General features: G+C 36.4%; 1 long non-coding RNA gene across 1 annotated transcript; it reads left to right on the top strand.

The window, feature by feature from the left end:
• Positions 1–7,615: 7,615 nt before the first annotated feature.
• On the top strand, positions 7,616–10,359 carry LOC139722980 (uncharacterized). Its single transcript, XR_011710313.1, has 3 exons — positions 7,616–7,740; positions 9,640–9,679; positions 10,302–10,359. It is a non-coding gene; the product is annotated as an uncharacterized lncRNA (long non-coding RNA).
• The last annotated feature ends 8,773 nt before the right edge of the window (positions 10,360–19,132 follow it).

Raw genomic sequence — 19,132 nt, 5'->3', positions numbered from 1 at the left:
ACTGCTTGAATATACTGAATCTTCTCAAAGCAGACAAACTATAAAAAAAAAAGAATTGAAAGAAAACAGTGGTTGATTGTCAAAAGTGATTTGCCAATTCATGATTCAAGTATTTATTTAGCAATTACAAGGTCTGTTTGTTTGTTTGTTTGTGTTGTGTTTTTTTTTTTTGAAAAGTGTAGTAACATAAATGCTACATTAGAAAAATCCAGGAATCAGTTGAAAAAAAAATGATTGAAATGATAAGTAAAAAGAAACAAAAAATGTAGGCATAATTGAATAATAGAAGTAAGAGAACATCATCCAGAACTTTGGTTGCTGGCATTTGATCGGTTGTTTATGGATACTGGTTATATATCACAACTACCGTTCGCTTTTGCGAAGGCTCGCTATTTCAAAGGTTTATTAAGCCCAAATGTTTGTTAATCCCAAAATGAAGTAAGGTTAGTTGTTCCGAAGGTTTGTTAATGAAAAATGAAATAAGGTTAATCAAAAAAACAAAATATGGCTCGTTATTCCGAAGGTTTATTTATCGAAGGTTCGATAACCCGAAAATAGAATCAGGTTCGTTTTTCCAACGGTTCGTTTATAATCCCAAAATGTAAAAATGTTCGTTCTTCCAAAGGTAATTTACTTCGAAAACGGAATAAGGTTCGGTGGTACGCACCTTTAATTCTTTTCATTTTCAGATTTACAAACCTCATTTCATGTTCGGATTAACGAACCCTCGGGTTACTGAACCTTTTTGGTTTTTCATTTTCGCATCAACGGCCTTATCGTGATGAGGAACTTTACTTCATCTTTTGATTGACGAATCTTCGGAATAACGGCCATCACCCATAACTGCATCGTTCTATTCCATCAGTATGATATTAATGGTAATTATGGCAGTAACAATGGCAATGAATGGAAACAGAAGTTACAGAAATGATATCATAACCAATGTTGATGTCAATAATCATAAAGACAATACGAACAAAAAATTATATGAAACCAGAGTGGGACCACAAAAAATAAATAAATAAATAAATAAATAAATAAATAAAAATGTCCCTCATAGAGATTTATTTAATCAACGTAGTGACACATACAGAGAAGTCTAATACCGATATCATAATGATAGTATATAGTTGGATGGTAAATAATTGTAATTTCACTATTTACAAAATATCTATTTCTTTATACGGTCATTCAGTTATCTTTATCTTGTTACCCTTTTTGTGTAATCAAAATTTGATTATAAATTTTCTTCTGAATACTGATAACAAACAATAATCAAATTGCTTTTTGGTAAGTTGAGATAACATTTGCAATCTTTATATTTGTAAATTGTGCAAAAATATATTACATTCAGAAGAATCATATCTTTATTTTCAATATCATAACCAATTGATGATATTGTCTCATCATGTTTTATATTAATGAAATGAAATACTGTTTATTTTTAATTTATGGGTAATGCAACAAAATCTGAACAGCTGTTTCAACATCTTTACAATGGTTAAAAATCAGTCAAATTGATTCAATCTTCCATCGAACTAAATTCTCTTTGAAAGGTAGAATCAAATCAAAACAAACAATTAAATTATATTACTCCATATTACCAACTAATTTTCAACATTCGCATTCAAACAAGCTCAAACAACATCAGCAGATTTCCATACGCACTTTTCAACCGCTCCCAGACTTGAGATGACTTGTTTTGAATACAACACCAGTTGACTTCAAAATGTAAGAAGAAATTACATGATCGAAGTCCAGAGTTGTTTTGAAGTTGCGTGGTACGTCGGATGCGAGTGCATATTTGGGCTGTCAACGTCTGTAGGCCACCAGCGGGTCTGTACAATGAGGTAGGCCTACTACATCTCAATAGGCAACCCTAGTGGTGACGCTCGTTATTTCGGAGGTTTGTTATTTAAAAACGAACCTAATTTCACTCACGGAAATACGAACCTCCGGAATTAGAAACCTTCGGGGTAGCCCAACAAAATATGTTCGAAGTAATCGAACCCTTATTCATTTTCGGATGAACGAACATCGAAGAATTGGGAATTTATGCATTTCGGAGTAAAGAACCTTCGGAAAAACGAATTCAGATAGCAAACCTCCGAAACAACGAATGTCATCCCCAAGGTTGCCCATCTTCATAGTAGGTCTGTACCTCATTGTACAGATTCGTTATTCCTATATAGTGCAACCTTCTTTATAGTATAAACGGAATATGTAACCGTTAGTGTTCAAATTGTACACAAGGCACTCCTTGAAGGAGGAATGCAGAATTGACTTTGATCGAGCTGCAGTATCCGAATACTACGTTGAAGTACATCACATTGGAAATAATAGAAAATATGCAATATACACAAACTCTTTTCAAAGTTAAACTCTTAGTGTACAAAGTATACTGCCATATTAACTCGACATATTAAAAATATGCCCAATGGCGTCATTACAACGAAATCATAATCTGTTGTCAATTAAAAAAAAAACAGTAGACGTCTTTTCAATAATGAGTAAATTGTCAGAAGATATATCACACGTGTCATTCTAGGAGACTTACGAAATGAACAAAGTTAGGTTTAGTATAATGTTAAGAGAGAGTATGTCACTCTAGACCTGAGTCCGTTTGGTATATTATGTAGCATAGTAATCAAAGTGTCAACGTTCTGTTGAGAATGATAATAATAATAATAATAATAATAATAATAATAATAATAATAATGATAATAATAATAATAATAATGATAATAATAATAATAATAATAATAATAATAATAACAATAATAATAAAGGATTAGAATTGTATCATTGCAAAATGTATTAGATTATGAGAAAATGATGTCACTAAGAATGAGTCTGTTCTGTGCACAAGCGTATCAACTGCTATTGATACAGAAGATGACAACATGATTTGCTTTTTTTGTTTTTTATTTCAACAGCGCTGCAATAACACAAATCGTAATAGGGAAACCGTGTAAGGATGGACATTTGAATCTCTTTGGCTATGCGGAATATCTTATTGGATGATTGAAATCAATGAACTACATTGGTCTGTACATGTACGTGTATGTATGTATGTATGTATGTATGCATGTATGTATGCATGTATGTATGTATGTATGTATGCATAGTTTGCCTAGTTTCCATCGAGTTACAGTTCAGGTAAGAATTTGAATGTAAAAACAGATGTATACATTTGTATGTTTGAGGTATTTTAGACTAAGACTGCTGAAACATTGAGAAAACAATCTAAAAGAATGTCAGTGTATGTGATCATTCTAATAATATCTTCAAAGATATTTCTTGTGGAACGAGGGCAGTATCATCCGAAAAGTTATATTTTTATCTATCTAAAGTCATTACCACCCTGTAAAAAAAAAATGGCTGAAATGACGTTTATCTGTTTTTGCATTTAAGCTCTCGTGGTATACCGTTCATTGTCAGTTATTGAGGAGATACTGGCCCGGATATGAATGATACAAAAGTTCTACAAGGCTGCGCATTTAATGTCAATTTTTCATTTTACAGTCCACTCAGAAAGTTATTACTTTCAACTTCAGCCTTGCACTGGGCATTTTGTTTATCGTATAAGTCTGTTTGGTAGTTGCATGCTATGCACTTCAGGCAAATCCATTAGATTGGAAGGCAATATGAATTACTCAAGCTAACCTTCGTGATCGGAGGATATTCGAGGGCGCCAAAGTTTGTTTGTTGCATAATGCAATGTTATTGTTGAGGATAATATGTCCATGGCGTATATAGATTCACAATTTGCCTCGATCCTGCTATAAAATCAGCCAGATGAGAAGATGATCCCTCACGAGTTTACGAAATATGTTACGTGATGAGGGTTGATTCTGTTTGTTTGGGCTTACATTCATCGTATAAGAGGAGCAATCAAGCGTTGTCACGTACCAGTAATGGAGCAACAATATTGAGATTTATTCCTTGATTTGATTTAGTGAGAAAATGATAAACTCAAACAGAGGACGTGATTTTAACGCGCATATTATTTAACCTATCCTTCTAAATCAAATACCTGAATTGGTATACGGCCTAATACTTTATAGCCCTATATTTTTTTATATTTCTCAGCAAGTATAGGTGTATATTGCTTATATATTTCTCAGTGCAATGGCTGCGTGTCGTCTCTGTATGTAAAACCATTGGTGTCACTGACATGGCGCAGTACATACCTCGATAGGCAGGACAGGGATGATAATGACGATAACGGTAAGTGTGTGTGTGTACGTGTGTGTGTGTGTGTGTGTGTGTGTGAGTGTGTGTGTGTGTGTGTGTGTGTGTGTGTGTGTGTGGGGGGGGGGTCAAAGGTCAGTTTGCAAGTGAAAAAAATAGGTTCAGCTTATTTAATGTGTTACTCAATGCGAAATAATTTGTACAAATTCTATCGCGTTCTTAGCAACTACAAGAAAGAGCACTAGTCACGCTAGTCGACGTAAGGAGATAATTACTTACAGGAATGGCGTCAGCATAAATAGATAAACAAAGTATACCTATGATGATAATATGAGGATTTTATTGTCATGATACTTGATCTCTATACTCTATAATCTATACTAATCGACATTAATAAATGACCGTATAAAATGTATCGTTTAGAGAGGACAAGTAATACATGTAGGTCATCAAGTATCTGCCAACTACATATACATATTAAATAATTCACGAAGACTTTCTTTCAAACCCGCCTGAAAGATATACCAACAACCAAATAACCAATGAATGTGATACACGTGTCTCATCCCCATCGACTACAAAATGCATATCTTAAGCTGTTACTTTAGTCGTGGAGGACTTTGCAGGAGTCTGAATAGTCCATATCATGATATAACATAAACAAATCAGAAATAATATTCACGTAAGTGATATGTGCAAAAACTTGAAGTCGATGAGTTATCAAACTTTCTTAAATTAGTCACGTATATCTCATAATCATTCAACCTGATCTGATGGTTGAGTGAATAGATTTCATAACTGCCCGTTAAAATCAATCTCCTTTTCCATGATACTACACACAAGGGATTGCCGAGGACATTGGTCAAGAGAAAACAGTTACAAATTTTCATACGATTCTTGGAAAATTAAGGACGTTACTATTATTTTCAGAAAATAAACTCGCAAATTGGATTCATAAGCCATCACAGCCATGCTGACCTCGATGACCGAATCCATGTATACATTGTAGGCATCTTAGACGAGTTATTGGAATCCCGATGAAGAAAGCGTTCTTCTCATTTAATAGCCTGGTATCACGAATCTGTGGTTTAATGAACGCCTTTATTGAAGTCCATCTTCACTGTACACACTGTAGGGGTCAACCCCCCTCAACAAAGCAGACAAAACAATGCGTCGCACATGTGGTCAGCATTGATTACTTCGCTCTTTAATTATTCCCACATCCAGGACGGTAAATTACTTTCATTAGCGTGCCATGGACTTTAATACAATAGGTCTTAATAGTTGTGTTAGACTAGACTAGAATATTGCTTCCCCGAGTACTCCGGCTTGTAACTATGACATAAATACACTCCTTAAGACGCGGATGAATCTTGCTGGGAACTCGATTTCATTATTATCTTTTTAATGGAGGCTTTATCTCAAGTGTTTCAGTTAATGAGACAAAACTAGAAAAAGAGACGGTCAATTAGAACTCATGGCACATGGTACATCAACATCCTGCGATGGACGTAGCTATATAGGACTAGTTTTGATTTAAAGCAATGACCATCCGCATAGCAGATCTGATACACGATGGTGAATATTTAGCTTGGAGCGAATTCTCAGTTAAACAACAATCAAACCTCAGGTCTGTATAAGATATATCATATTTCGTGTTGATTGGTTTATTCATCGCTGTTCTTTATTTGCTTTCTTTCGTTGGATTTGTTCGTTTTTGTATCCACAATGTCATGATCATTTTTTGTGGGCGCTTTATCAATCAAGCTCAATTTCTGACATACACAAATTGTGGATGCCAGTACAAGTATGGGGTTCAGGCCCTGTACTGATTTTCTTAAATGTATGAATACTCATGGGTACATGGCTACACGTTATTTTATCAGCCTAATACTTTGAACATCTCGATACCGGGAATTCATTTTGCATGAATTATCTCGGGGCATGTTTTCTGGTTCTAGAGGTTATAATTCCTGTATGCATCAGATATGAGTATATCAGAAGATATGTCTTTCATAACAAACGTGAATGCAAGAGCTCTTTTATTGATCATGCATCGAAATAGCAATATCAACAATCCATTTATAACATTAATTCAGTGGGGTGGGGGAATGAGCAAGAGTCAAACCCAAGTGTAAAGACATTTGTGCGTAGTCACTTATGGCGTACGTGCTCCCTTGTTGATATTTGGAACTTGATATATGCATGCAAGGATTACAAATGCTCGAAGAAGAGAACATTTATGGCATTAGCGTTTCTAAGTACCGCGGAAGTGATCAATAGTTACTGTGAATGTGGTCTCATATCTCCAGACCAGACCCCCGTCTTAGAAAGACTTGTGATTGATTCAAATCAACCACACCTTTACGACTGAATGCAAATCCATCTTCTAAAAAGTTATGATTGAAATTAAGACGGAGAACTGCAATCAATCAATCACAGGTTGCGATTGATTGTAGCTTTCAAGAGATTTGTGATTGATTGGTTTCTATCACAAGTTTTATAAGACAGGGCCCAGAATAAAATAAGGAAATCGGCATAACAACACAGCTATTCAGTAGATAGAGAGAGAGTGAGTGTTAAGTGCCAACCAAAGTACTAGTTCTCAAATTACCCCCACCCCACGGCCATTTTATGTATACTAAATAGTCAAAGAGTGCGTCGGCAGCAAATGCGCCTTTTGTAGGAATGTGCGCTTAATACAATCATGTAGTTGCTCGTAAATGGTCTCTTTGATGTGCGCTTAATACAGATGCAGTTGCTCCTTAAAGGACAAGTTCACCCTCATAGACATGTGTATTGAGTGAATGCAGCAATATTAGTAGAACACATCATTGAGAGTTTGAGGAAAATCGGACAATCTGTTCAAAAGTTATGAATTTTTGAAGTTTCTGCTCACTCAAGGCTGGATGAGAAGACTACTATAGCTTGTGATGTCACATGAGTACAACGATATAAAGAAAGAATAAAGAAAATTCAACATATTTTCACTTTTCTCGCATAACAACAGAACACTTGACTTCTCTCTTTCAGAAGGCAGGGGGAATAATATTACCCTTAACATATGTCAGTAACAAGTCGAAGAAATGTGCACTTTATTCAAAAAGTAAAGTTTTGTAAAATTCTCTTTTTATTTTCTTTATATGGTTGTACGCATATGACATCATACACTGTAGTAGTCTTCTCATTTGCAGTGACTACGCAGATACTTTAAAAATTCATAACTTTTGAACGGATTGTCCGATTTTCCCCAAACTTTCACTGATGTGTTCTACTAATATTGCTGCATTCACTTAATCTACATATATATGAAGGTGGACTTGTCCTTTAATGACCCCTTCGATCGAACGTTAAATACATAATTGCAGTGCTATGCAGCAGAAACCCCGTAAAATAAGAGTGCTATTTTATACGCGTGTTATTTTCTTCCTATCTAGAGAAACGGAGTACACATTTAGGTACACAAGACCGTAAAACCTTGGCACCAGTATGGCTTCTTCGAGGGAAAAGCTGTCATCTCATGGTAGTTTCTTGGTCTTGACTTTGGTAAGTGACTTTAAACATATTTTTTACCATTGGGAGCAGAAATTTAGAAAATGTTCGATTTATCACATTTGATGCATAATAATGTGCAGGTTAGTTGTATCACAAAACATCCTACCATATAATTTGCAATAAAGCCTAGAATTTAAGGAGATATCACTATATTTCTTACTAAACCATCATAACTGTACACGATTTAGTCTATAGAATCAATTCTATTATTACCATTTTCACATTTTTTATATTTAACAATACTTAATAATTATAATGATTACAATTTTTACATTGGATGTTTCCATCCCTAACTCTCTTTTTAAATAGATCTATTTTAAAGCACTGAATCTTGGTTTTAGTTCCATCTGCAAATGGTAAATAATGCCTTTGAGATGCATGTTCCAATGCGTAAAGGCACATCACTATACCCATCAATGATAAAGCAATAATAATGATAATGATGATAGCAATGATGATAATAACTCACACTGAAGACGGAGAGAAGAAACATAAACAGTGTCTTTTTGGTAACCGTTCGTTATTCTGAAAGTTTGTTAATCCAGAAACGAATAGGGTTAATCCAATGGTTCGCTAATCTCAAAATGAAAAGAAAAGGTGCGTTATTCCCAAGGTTGGTTTATCGAACCTTCAAATAAGGTTCGTGATATATTCCCAAGGTTCGTTAATATCCACCTTTTCTTTTCGGATTAATGATCCTTCGAATTAGCGGTCTTTTCGTATAAAGAAACCTTCGGAAGAACGAACATCACTCATCAATTTGACGTTGTTCATGACGCGATTTAGGAGACTTGATGGAAAGCTTACACGTGTTTTGTGATTCTTGGCATTGAAGTCTACAAAGGAATGGCTACAGAAAGGCAGAAGAATGCCCCTATATGAGAATATCCGCTTTCCATAACATGTACAAGAGTTACGTTTGGTATAATTAATCAAGACCATAATCGCTTTGCACTTTACGATGATTAGAACGAGAATGTAACAGTGAACGAATTCGGGTGCATGTCACGAGACCGACATCCACGAGTTATATAGCCCACGAGTCATACAGCTCACAAGTCATACAGCCTATAAGTTATACAGCCCATTAGTTCGACACTAAGCTAACAAGGCCCACGAGACTGACACATTAAGCCTCGTGTTGTATAATCTGCCGAACTCGTAGGCTGTTCTAACCTAGTGTCGAACTCATGAATGGGCTTTATTTTCTTAGTGTCGAACTCGTGGGTTGTATATATGACTCATGAGCTGTATGACTCGTGGGTGTCGGTCTAGTGGGATGACCCCGCAAATTCTTGGCAGAGTTAATCATCAGTGATGAATTCGCCAACAGGTTCTTACTTTTACTGATATAATCAGTCACCTTCACTAGTCATACCCATGCCAACCGTCTTTGACTGGAGGTCTATTTCTGCGTTTATAGGGCTTCAACCCTTCTGTTTTCACTGTTTTACTATGCTAATCATGTGTGAAATGAGTGCATTGGATGTTTAGTAAAGACCAATTATGTTGAAAGCAATAGCTGTGTTGGCTTTTTGCATCGGCGACAACATTCATGCCATCAGTGTGTCAAAATTGATGTAGCAGATGAACATAAATTACAGGTCAAAAGCTTGCTTTTTGCCAAAGTATATCCTTGATTGCACCATTCATTCAGCACAACACTTCTTTCTTTCTGCTCTATAAAAGCGCCCCCTTGTCATCCTTGGCAAGTAGAGAACGTTCTGGTAATCAAAGCCATCTGCTCTATGAGCAATAACGTTTATAATATGTGTAGAAGTCATAACAGAATTAAGGATGGAGTTACAATTTTTGTGTCTGTCTGTTTCATGTTCTTGTTTCTAATGTTGTTGCTGTTTTTGATATCTGTCTGTAATATCATTTATACAGAAATTGGTGTCATTAGCGACCAGCCTGAGTTTTTGTTCAGGTAAGGAAAATACGTTACGCGTGATTTGAAGCAAGACAGCATACCCATGACTTTGTCTAAGATCCATTTGTGTTATTTAGGCCTATAGACTCATGTTCTTTTCGATATCGTCATCTACAGTGGATATGAAATTAGTGCAGAGTCTAATACTGTAATTGCTCTCCAGATGTAGGCCTTATTGTTGGTTTCTTGTGTATTGCAAGCAAATAGCATGAACAGCGCCCGACATCTGACCACAACACTAAATGTTTCATTGTTGGTAGAATTTCTCAGTTACTTTAAAGTTTAGTTTGTCACCTCCCGTTGACTGACTCAAGAATTTCGATGCATGCACTAACGCGCGCATGAACTTTTTGATGATGATAATGATGATGATAATGATGATGATAATAATAATGATAATGATAATAATGGCTACTTCTATAGCAAACAGGTCCACCTTTCAGTGCTCATGGCACTTTTATCGTTGCATAAGTATACCTTTATCGTCAGTAAATTGCTCACAGTAACCACCTCGATATGACTATTGTAATTGGTGTCCAATGTCAAACGATTCCCAATGATACTGTCCAGAGTGTTGTTTATTTCTGTGTTTTTTTTTCCTTTCCCGGTTCTCACCCAGGATTACAGTGCTATAAATGTTCGTCTACGACTTCTCTGGCTGAATGTTCCGTGCAAACGTGTGAAGAAAATGAGGCAAGTGCACCAATGTTCACCGCACTTTATTCCATTTATCGTTACTATCATCATTATTACTACAGACTTCCACCCTCTTAAAAAGACAAGGATAATTCGGTTCAAAAGTAGGAAAGAAAGAGCAGTTCAGTGTGTATTAAGCGTATCAAGAGAAGTATGAATTGCCATCATGCTCATTCAAACAAAACAAGAGCTAGGCCCTAAATCAGTAAATGGTGAAAATTTAAGATTCTTTCCTTCAGATCCAGAATGGTTGAGGGGTCTACTAGACTACTACCAGTTGCAGTCCAAATCATCATTATCATCATCATCATCATCGACAACAACATCATCATCATCATCCTTGCCACCATATCTTCTACATTCTCAAACATGAAACAAAGTGATAACTTGACAAATCTATTGGACACAACGTCATCAGAGTTGATATTTATGGAAGGTAGACCCTCTCACATGCCATCCTGAAGAGTGCGTGAAAGATTTGAGACATATGGGCGCCAATTCACGAAGGTGGTACAAATTAAACCATGGTTTAAACCATGGACAAAAAGCATGGAGAGCCAAGTGTCGCATGGAATATTTCGTTACGAAATCAGTCATTTCGTCGATAAAATGATTATTTCGTAACGAAATGACATTTTGTAACTAAATGAACATTTCGTCCACGAAATTATAATTTCGTTAAAAAAACGGTCATTTTGTCGACGAAATGACCAATTTCGTAACGAATTATTCCATGCGACACTTGGCGCTCCATGGTTTTGTCCATGGTTTAAATCATGGTTTCTATTTGTACCACCTTCGTGAATTCGGGCCGTAGGGTTTTATGTTAACATTACAAAAAGGCCATAATATCAAAGCATGTTCCTTCAAATATGATTGCTGTTGCGAGCCTTATGGGTTTAAAAAAAAAAGATAAAAAGGGGACAAAGAAGTCACACTGCAGTACAGTAGAGGCATCATGTGAATAGACCTATAGCTATGCATATTCATTTTCAAATACAGATGTGTTCTTGCCTTCATCACTAGAGTTTCTCGCTATACAAGTTAACCCTAACTAGGCCGTGGTGGTGGGGGGGGGGGTGCCGATGCCCCCCCCCCCGACATTTCGCGCGATATATCGTTATCGCGAAAAGCTATCGCCGCGACGTTTCATGAATTTTTTCTTTCGAGCCTCCCGCATCTTTTGATGCCAAATTTGCGATGCCCGAACGCGTGTGGATCCGAAGTTGCGCATAAATATTTACGCGCATGTCAGACCAAAAATAGCTCAAAAACGTGAATTCGTGTACAATTTCAATGCAAACAGTGTTTACAGGCAAATTTCATAAAAGCATGATTATTTTGAGGTTTTATCGATTAAAATCAATTAATGATATATTTTCTTGTTCAGAGCAATGTCGCGGACAAATTTCATCGAAAGAACAAAGAAATACATAAGAAATTAAAAAACAGAATTTTTTTACTGATTGCACAATTTTTTCCTTTACATGTGCTACGGACATTAAAACAAATATTTACACAAAAAAATGTGCCTGTTTTGAGCTTTATTTAGTGATTTATACCAAATTGTCTGATTTCATGCATCATTATGCATAAATTAGCATAATTAAGCATAAATGATAATTTTCAAACAAATTAACTTCATGGTACTTTAGATTACATCATAGGCAATATATGTGCCAATTTTCGTCGCGATCGGGGGGGGGGGGGGCTGGTAGCCCCCCACCGGCTTTATGATATACCTAAATAGCCCGGCCTATAGTTAGGGTTAAGATCTGTTAAATTTATAACCAGGGCCCTGTTTCATAAAGCTGTTCGTAAAGTTACGAACAACTTAAGAGCGACTGGTGATCAGTTCTGATGTGCTGTACTTATCAGAATTTCCATAATTCAGCGTAAGAACTGATTGCCAGTCACTCGTAAGTCGTTCGTAACTTTACGAACAGCTTTATGAACCCCCCCCCCCCCCCCGTTGCATGAAAAGAATGGAAACTTTCTGTAGGACCTTCGCACGTGTTAATGTATGTATACTGTGTGTAGGCATAAAGTACGAATTGAATGTTGCTGACTCGCAGGTATCATTGATTCGCCTTCATATAGATCTGCAGGTCTGAGGTTCGAATCTATGACAGTACCCCTCAGTACCTACATCGATGTCAACAGAACACGGCGTGTTATAACGAGGAGCCTTCTTACGCGTCCCAGTGTACGGGAGAGCATGGCTCAATCTGCATGAGTTGCTGTGAAAGCAATCTGTGTGCCGCTGGAGGTGCTACGACCACCATTGAGCCTGCGACCACAGCAGCTGCCACAACTGCACAGGCTTGGACAGCGGCTGCATCGGGTACGTGTCTCCAGCAGGGGCCCCCACGGAACGGGGGGGGGGGGGGGGTAGGTGGGGTTGCAGTGACTCTTTAAAACAAAACTGTAAAATTAAGTGATTACCTATCACTATAATAATCATCAGATCTGCATAATCTTTTTGTTGCATCTTCCTAATCATGCAACAGTCCGCAGCTAGTTGGAAATCTTCATTACAAACAATCTTTATTACAAAATAAATCATCAAAAATATATACATACATACATATCATATCACATATATGTACACCCCATATACACCATATTCAGACTCTGAACTGGTTGACAAGTATAGAAAATATTCAAATTGCGTATACACTGACACACACAGCACGCACTCTTTTATATACACATACACACATATCAAATTATGTATTTACTATACCGACTGTGTAGTAACATAGATCTACAAAAAAAAAAGTTCTCCAAAAGTCCACACGTTTTTCCTTTCGCCACATTATTTCACCGCAGATGCAACAAGAACTCGGACCGGCATTTACTCCCTTTACGCCGAGAGAAGACAGTTACAGCCAATCCAAGCAGCGGAGGTAACATCTGCAAGCTCGCTCATCAGGTGTGCGACGTCCTGTTTGAAGACGGGTTCATCGTGTCAGTCGTTCAGCTTCGACAAGGAAGAAGGCTCTTGCTATCTCTCAGAGGGCGACGTCGAGAGCCTCTCTCTTTCCTCCGTCTCGACGAGCAACCATTACGTAGTCGTGACGTCATGAACTTGACTTTGATTCCCTTGAGTTGGCCATTTCAGTTCACACGACTTAACTATAAATGATTCGAAGCAATTGTTTTCCAACAATAGGACAATATCACAGCACATTAGCAACAAGTTATGGCTTCACTATCGATATTGAAGAAGCCTCTTAAACACATAGGCCTATTCATCATGTTCATATGGATATTCTAGTGGATGTTAAGCACCGTGAAACTTTGATAACCTCCTAAACCCACTCCCCACCCCATCCCCCTAAAAAAAGAGCAAAAAAAGAAATGGCATCATACTTTACTCCTGATTTTGAGCCCTATAATTCTATATCACTCTCAAAAGGATCAAAATTTGGGTTATCTGCGAGTTTGCCTTCTAAAAAAAAAGACAAGTCAGCATCCCCCAGTACTGTATTTCCTTTTGAGTTTATACATGTATAATGTATGTATACATTTTGTTTCTTGTCAGGCATCCGCAGATTGACTCACTACCAAACGTTTCCTTTTGTTTGACGAGATAAACCCATTAATGATTATCAATTAGGACAGCACATTCAGCCCGTGAACATAATAATAGCAACGTGTATACAGTTATAATTTAGATATGTGAATTTGCAGTGATCAATCAGTGTTTGTGGGAAAGGGGCTGGCCGCGCCATTTTTTTTTAGGCGGTCACACTGACTTTGTCGATTCTCTTTTTTTTTTTTTGTCATCATGAAGATGTGATAAAAAAATAAGCATTATTAAAACTTTTATAGATACATGCAGTTTCATAGACTTAATGACTTCTGAAGATATACCTGGTGAATAAGCAATATGTTTTCCTTACAATGTATTTTGTTTTTGTTTGTTGCGGGGATGGGGGTTGTGCAAACTTTATCTTTGCTTCTTTTCTGAACTTTGCCAGTTGACTTATTAAATGCTAACACAACGCATTTTTTATGTGGCAGACGATCTGTAGGCCAATACATGTATGTCAGGTGTTCGGGAAAGGGGTGCAGGTGTCTGTATTAGGAGTAACAGTAATCCAGTCCTCGAAAGAATAGTACACACGTTAGTTAAGAAAATTATCAAATTGTTGAGTTGATTAGCAAGAGATTGTACATCGATATACACTGTTGTATGAATGTGTATTTCACGAGTTCGATTGCAAAACTGTCACATTGTGGAGCAGATTAACGAGGAAATGTACGTATAGAAACAGAATGATAGTAATAATAATAATGTCTTCTTTATGCGGGGTACCCTCTTCACTGTCGTTAGGCTAGCGTCGCCAAGTATCCATTTATACACCTGGATCGAGAAGGACGTGGTGGGTAAAACATCTTGTCCAGGGGCGTAAGCTCTGGGCGGGAATCAAACTGGGGTCCTCCGATTGGGAGTCGGGAGTCTTATCCACTATGCCACAGCCCCCAGGATGATGGTCGTTGTCGTCTGCTACGCCGCCATTTTGAAGACGGTGTGGGACTTCAAAACAGGTTGTGCACCATTTCCACAAAATTGAAAATCCATCGTCAGATAGAGCGAATTGAAGCCTTCCCAGTTATGCTTCACCTGTTACACGATAATATTCTTCCAGTTATGATTAAATCTCAAATCTGGAATACATGCAATATCAAATCAATAAGAATGGAGTAAACACATTAAATTGTCATCAAACTCTTAATTTCATCAACAGCCATCAAAGTGATGTGTGGTAACAATGTCAAAAGTCACATTTTGAGCTTTTCCGTAATTGTCCTCCTGATTCTAATCTAAATTACTGATCTGGGGGGCATTTCATGAAGCATTTTGTCCGACAAAGTTATCACACAAATTTGCTCACAGCCAATCAGATGCAAGGATTTCAGTAGCTTGTAACAGTTTGTCAGAAAAATATCAGACCAAACTGCTTCATGAAATGCCCCCCTGGACGACTCATAGTCTTTCCCTATAAGCTATGACTCCAAACAGTATGTTAAAGGGATGGTACAGAATTGGTGGAGCTGAGGATTTGGCTTTTAACTGTTTGCGAGATACCAAGAAACCATCTATGAAATGGTACAGAGCATGCCATTCTAAGAGGAATTCAAAGCTTACTAAATGAAAATCGGTTATGGAATGGCTGAGACATCCCAAAACAAAGTAAAACAAAGCGATCGTAATAAAATGTGGGTCCCACATTTTATTAGTATTGCTCTGTTTTGGATATCTCAGCCATTTCATAGCCAATTTTCATCAAATAAACGTTGAATTCCTCTTGGGATTACATGCTCTTTCACATTTCATAAGAGGTTTCTCATTATCTCACCCCAAATGTTAAAATCCTGAAGTTGGGTCTCAACCAAAACTGTACGAGCCCTTTAATACTGTACCCGTACACCACAAGCATGATACCGAATGTTCTGTGCACACCAGTAGCAATGGTAAACTGTACTCCCAGCAACTTTGCTCCAGTTCGATGTTCCATATAGGATATCTCTTTTTTTCATTATACTTTCAGTCAACGTTTGTATATGGGATATATAGCCGTTATTGTTAAAATTGCACATAAGGCCCTCTTTTAAGGATGAAGACAGAATTCGTTTTTGGTCGAGCTGCAGTATCTGAATACAACGTTGAAGTGCATAATATTGGGGAGTATGGAAAAAATATGCAGTATACACAATAACTGTTTTTCAAAATAAATCTCTGAGTGTGCAAAATATACTGCAATATATTCCGGACATAGTAAAAATATTATGCCCTGTGTTGCCATTACATAGAAAATTTGGAATCTGTTGTCATATCCAAAAACTCAGTAGACGTCTTTTCAATAATGGGTAAATCATTAATGGATATAATATCACACATGTCATATTTGGAAACTTACGAAATGAAAAAAAAAAAGAATTTAGTTTTGATATACTATTAAGGGAAAGGATATTGCAGTACCCTGAAACTGATTCCATTTGATTTTATTATCTAACATATCAATCAATGTGTCAACGCTCTAGTGAGAATAATAAAAATGATTGTATCATCGCAAAATGTATTGCATAATGAGAAAGTAGTGTCACATAGAATGGGTCTGTTCTGTATACAAGCGTATTAACGGTTATTTGATACAGATGACATGATACTACTGTATATGGTACATATATAGGCCCCTATATATATATATATATATATATATATATATATATATATACATACATATGTATAAATTTATTTATTGTAGGCCTATATGCATGTATACATTTTTACTCTCTTTCCAATTACATGATACTATATGGTACATAATACATACATATATATATATATATATATATATATATATATATATATTATTTGCAGGGCTCGACACTAACGGTGGCCCGGTGGCCCGGGGCCACCAAAAATGAAAGTCGGGCCACCAAATTTCAAAAAAGGGCAAATTTGGTGGCCCGCCTCGGGCCACCAAAATTTTTTGAAAAGTATATGTGAATAAATTCGTAACTTTTTGCGCCGGAAATTAGCAGTTAAATTTGTTCAAAGGATGGATGAAAAGGACTGATTGAATGCCTGAGAGTGAGTGTTGCAAGTTTGTTGAAGTTTATTTATGAGTAGATACGTCCAACTTCTAATTCTTACTATCATAAATCTTAAATATTTGACTCATTAAAAAAAAAGGACTTTTAATGTTTTTTATTGTTTTTTTTCGGGACACCAAATTTTTCTCTCGGGCCACCAAAAATATGAAATTTAGGATTTTGGTGGCCCCATCGGGCCACCAAACAAAAAAGTTAGTGTCGAGCCATGATATATGTATATATATATATATATATATATATATATATATATATATTGTAGGCCTATATGCATGTATATGTTGTTTACTCTCTTTCCAATTATGATGGAAATTTCAATCTCTTTGGCTATATGGAATATTTTATTGGATTATTGAAAATGATTGAATACGTTGGTTTTGTGCTTGTACCATGCATATTATGTATGCGTATAATAATATATATATGTTTGTGCGTGTGCGTAGATGTTTCTACCGAGTTACAGTTCAGAAGAGTTTAAATGCACCACACACACACACACACACACACACATACAGATGTACAAATGTATCCACTTATATCAATTTGAGGTATTTCAGATTAAAGCTGATAAAAGTTGAGAAAATAAGAAAAAATGTGATAATTCTAATGTAATATCTTCAAAAATATTTCTTGTGAAACGAGGGCATTATTATTGGAAAAGTGTATTTTTCTCTATTTACAGTAATGACCTAGTCTCTGAAAGGAATGGTACAGTGTCGGTTGAGTTGGGGCTTTATGTTTCCAACTTTTTTTTTTATTATTATTTTTTTGGAGATAATAAGAAATGTATCATAACATATGAAAAAGCATATGGCTGAGATATATCCAAACAAGAGCGATCCTAATAAAAATTGGGACCCACCTTTTAATGAGACCGTTTTGTTTAACTTTGTTTCTAGATATCTCAGTCATTTCAAAACGATTTTTATCGAATAAACTTTGAATTCCTCTTAGAATTGTGTGCTCTTTAGCATTCTATGAAGTGGCTTCTATAAGTGTGTATCAAGCAAAAATGTAAGATCTGAATCCTCATCTCAACCAATCCTATACATGCTGTACATAATGGTATACCGTCCCTTAAAATAGTTAAAATGACGTTTATCTGTTTTCACATTCAAGCTCTCTCTATTTTTTTTTTATGCCGTTCATGGTAAGTTACCGAGGAGACTCTGGCGTTCCTCCCGGATATGAATAATACAAAAGTTCTAAAGGCCTGCGCATTTAATGTCAAATAACTGTCCTTTTAGAGCCCCCTCAGAAAGTTAATACTTTCAACTTGAGCCTTGCGCTGGGCATTTTATGGGATTATTTGATCAATTACTGTTAGGTAGTTGCACCATGTCGTGCAATTAACCCTAATCCATCAGATTGAAAAGCAATATGAATGATTCAAGCTAACATTGGTGATCGGAGGATATTCGAGGGCGCCAAAGTTTGTTTGTTGCACACAATGTAATGTTATCGTTGAGGATAAATGGTGATGTCCATGGCGTATAGCTTTACAATTCATTAGACTTGATCCTATGATCTAACCATCAAAACGAGAAAATGACCTCATGGGTTTATGAAATGAATAACAGTTGATTCTGTTTGTTTTGGTTTACTTTCATTACATATTCCCGAGCAATCAAGCGGTGTCACGTAATGTGAATGGTAACCCAAGACAGTTTCGTGCCCATAAGCAGTAGCAGTGTTGAGATTCATTTATTGATTCGACTCCAACAGTTTACGTGATTTTAACGCATATCTAACCCATCAAATACCTGGAATTATATATGGGGCCTATGCATGCATATAGGTGAGTATATACACATTCACATATTCAGTGTATATAACAGTGACAGTATACATGGTATTCATTCTATATTTTTCAGGAAATACAGGTGTATGATAATATATATTTCTCAGTGGCTGCGTGTCGTCCCTGTGAAACAGCATTGGTGTCACTGACATGGCGCTGTATATGACCCGGAAAGATGAGGATGATTATAGATCAGCACACATGCACTTTCTGGATTAATGCGCACTTGATACCAAGTATTGTATTTGCGCCTAAATGTTTCCTTAGATTGAACGTTAAACATAATTATTGTAGTGCCTTGCTGCAGAAAACCCTTAAAATGAGAT

The sequence above is a fragment of the Diadema antillarum genome, unplaced genomic scaffold, assembly GCF_040938485.1.
Source record: "Diadema antillarum isolate AM-2024a unplaced genomic scaffold, OU_Dant_1.0 scf00000179, whole genome shotgun sequence".
Classification (NCBI taxonomy): Eukaryota; Metazoa; Echinodermata; class Echinoidea; order Diadematoida; family Diadematidae; genus Diadema; species Diadema antillarum.
The sequence above is the reverse complement of the archived record's forward strand: the minus strand, read 5'-3'. Positions and strand labels throughout refer to the sequence as shown.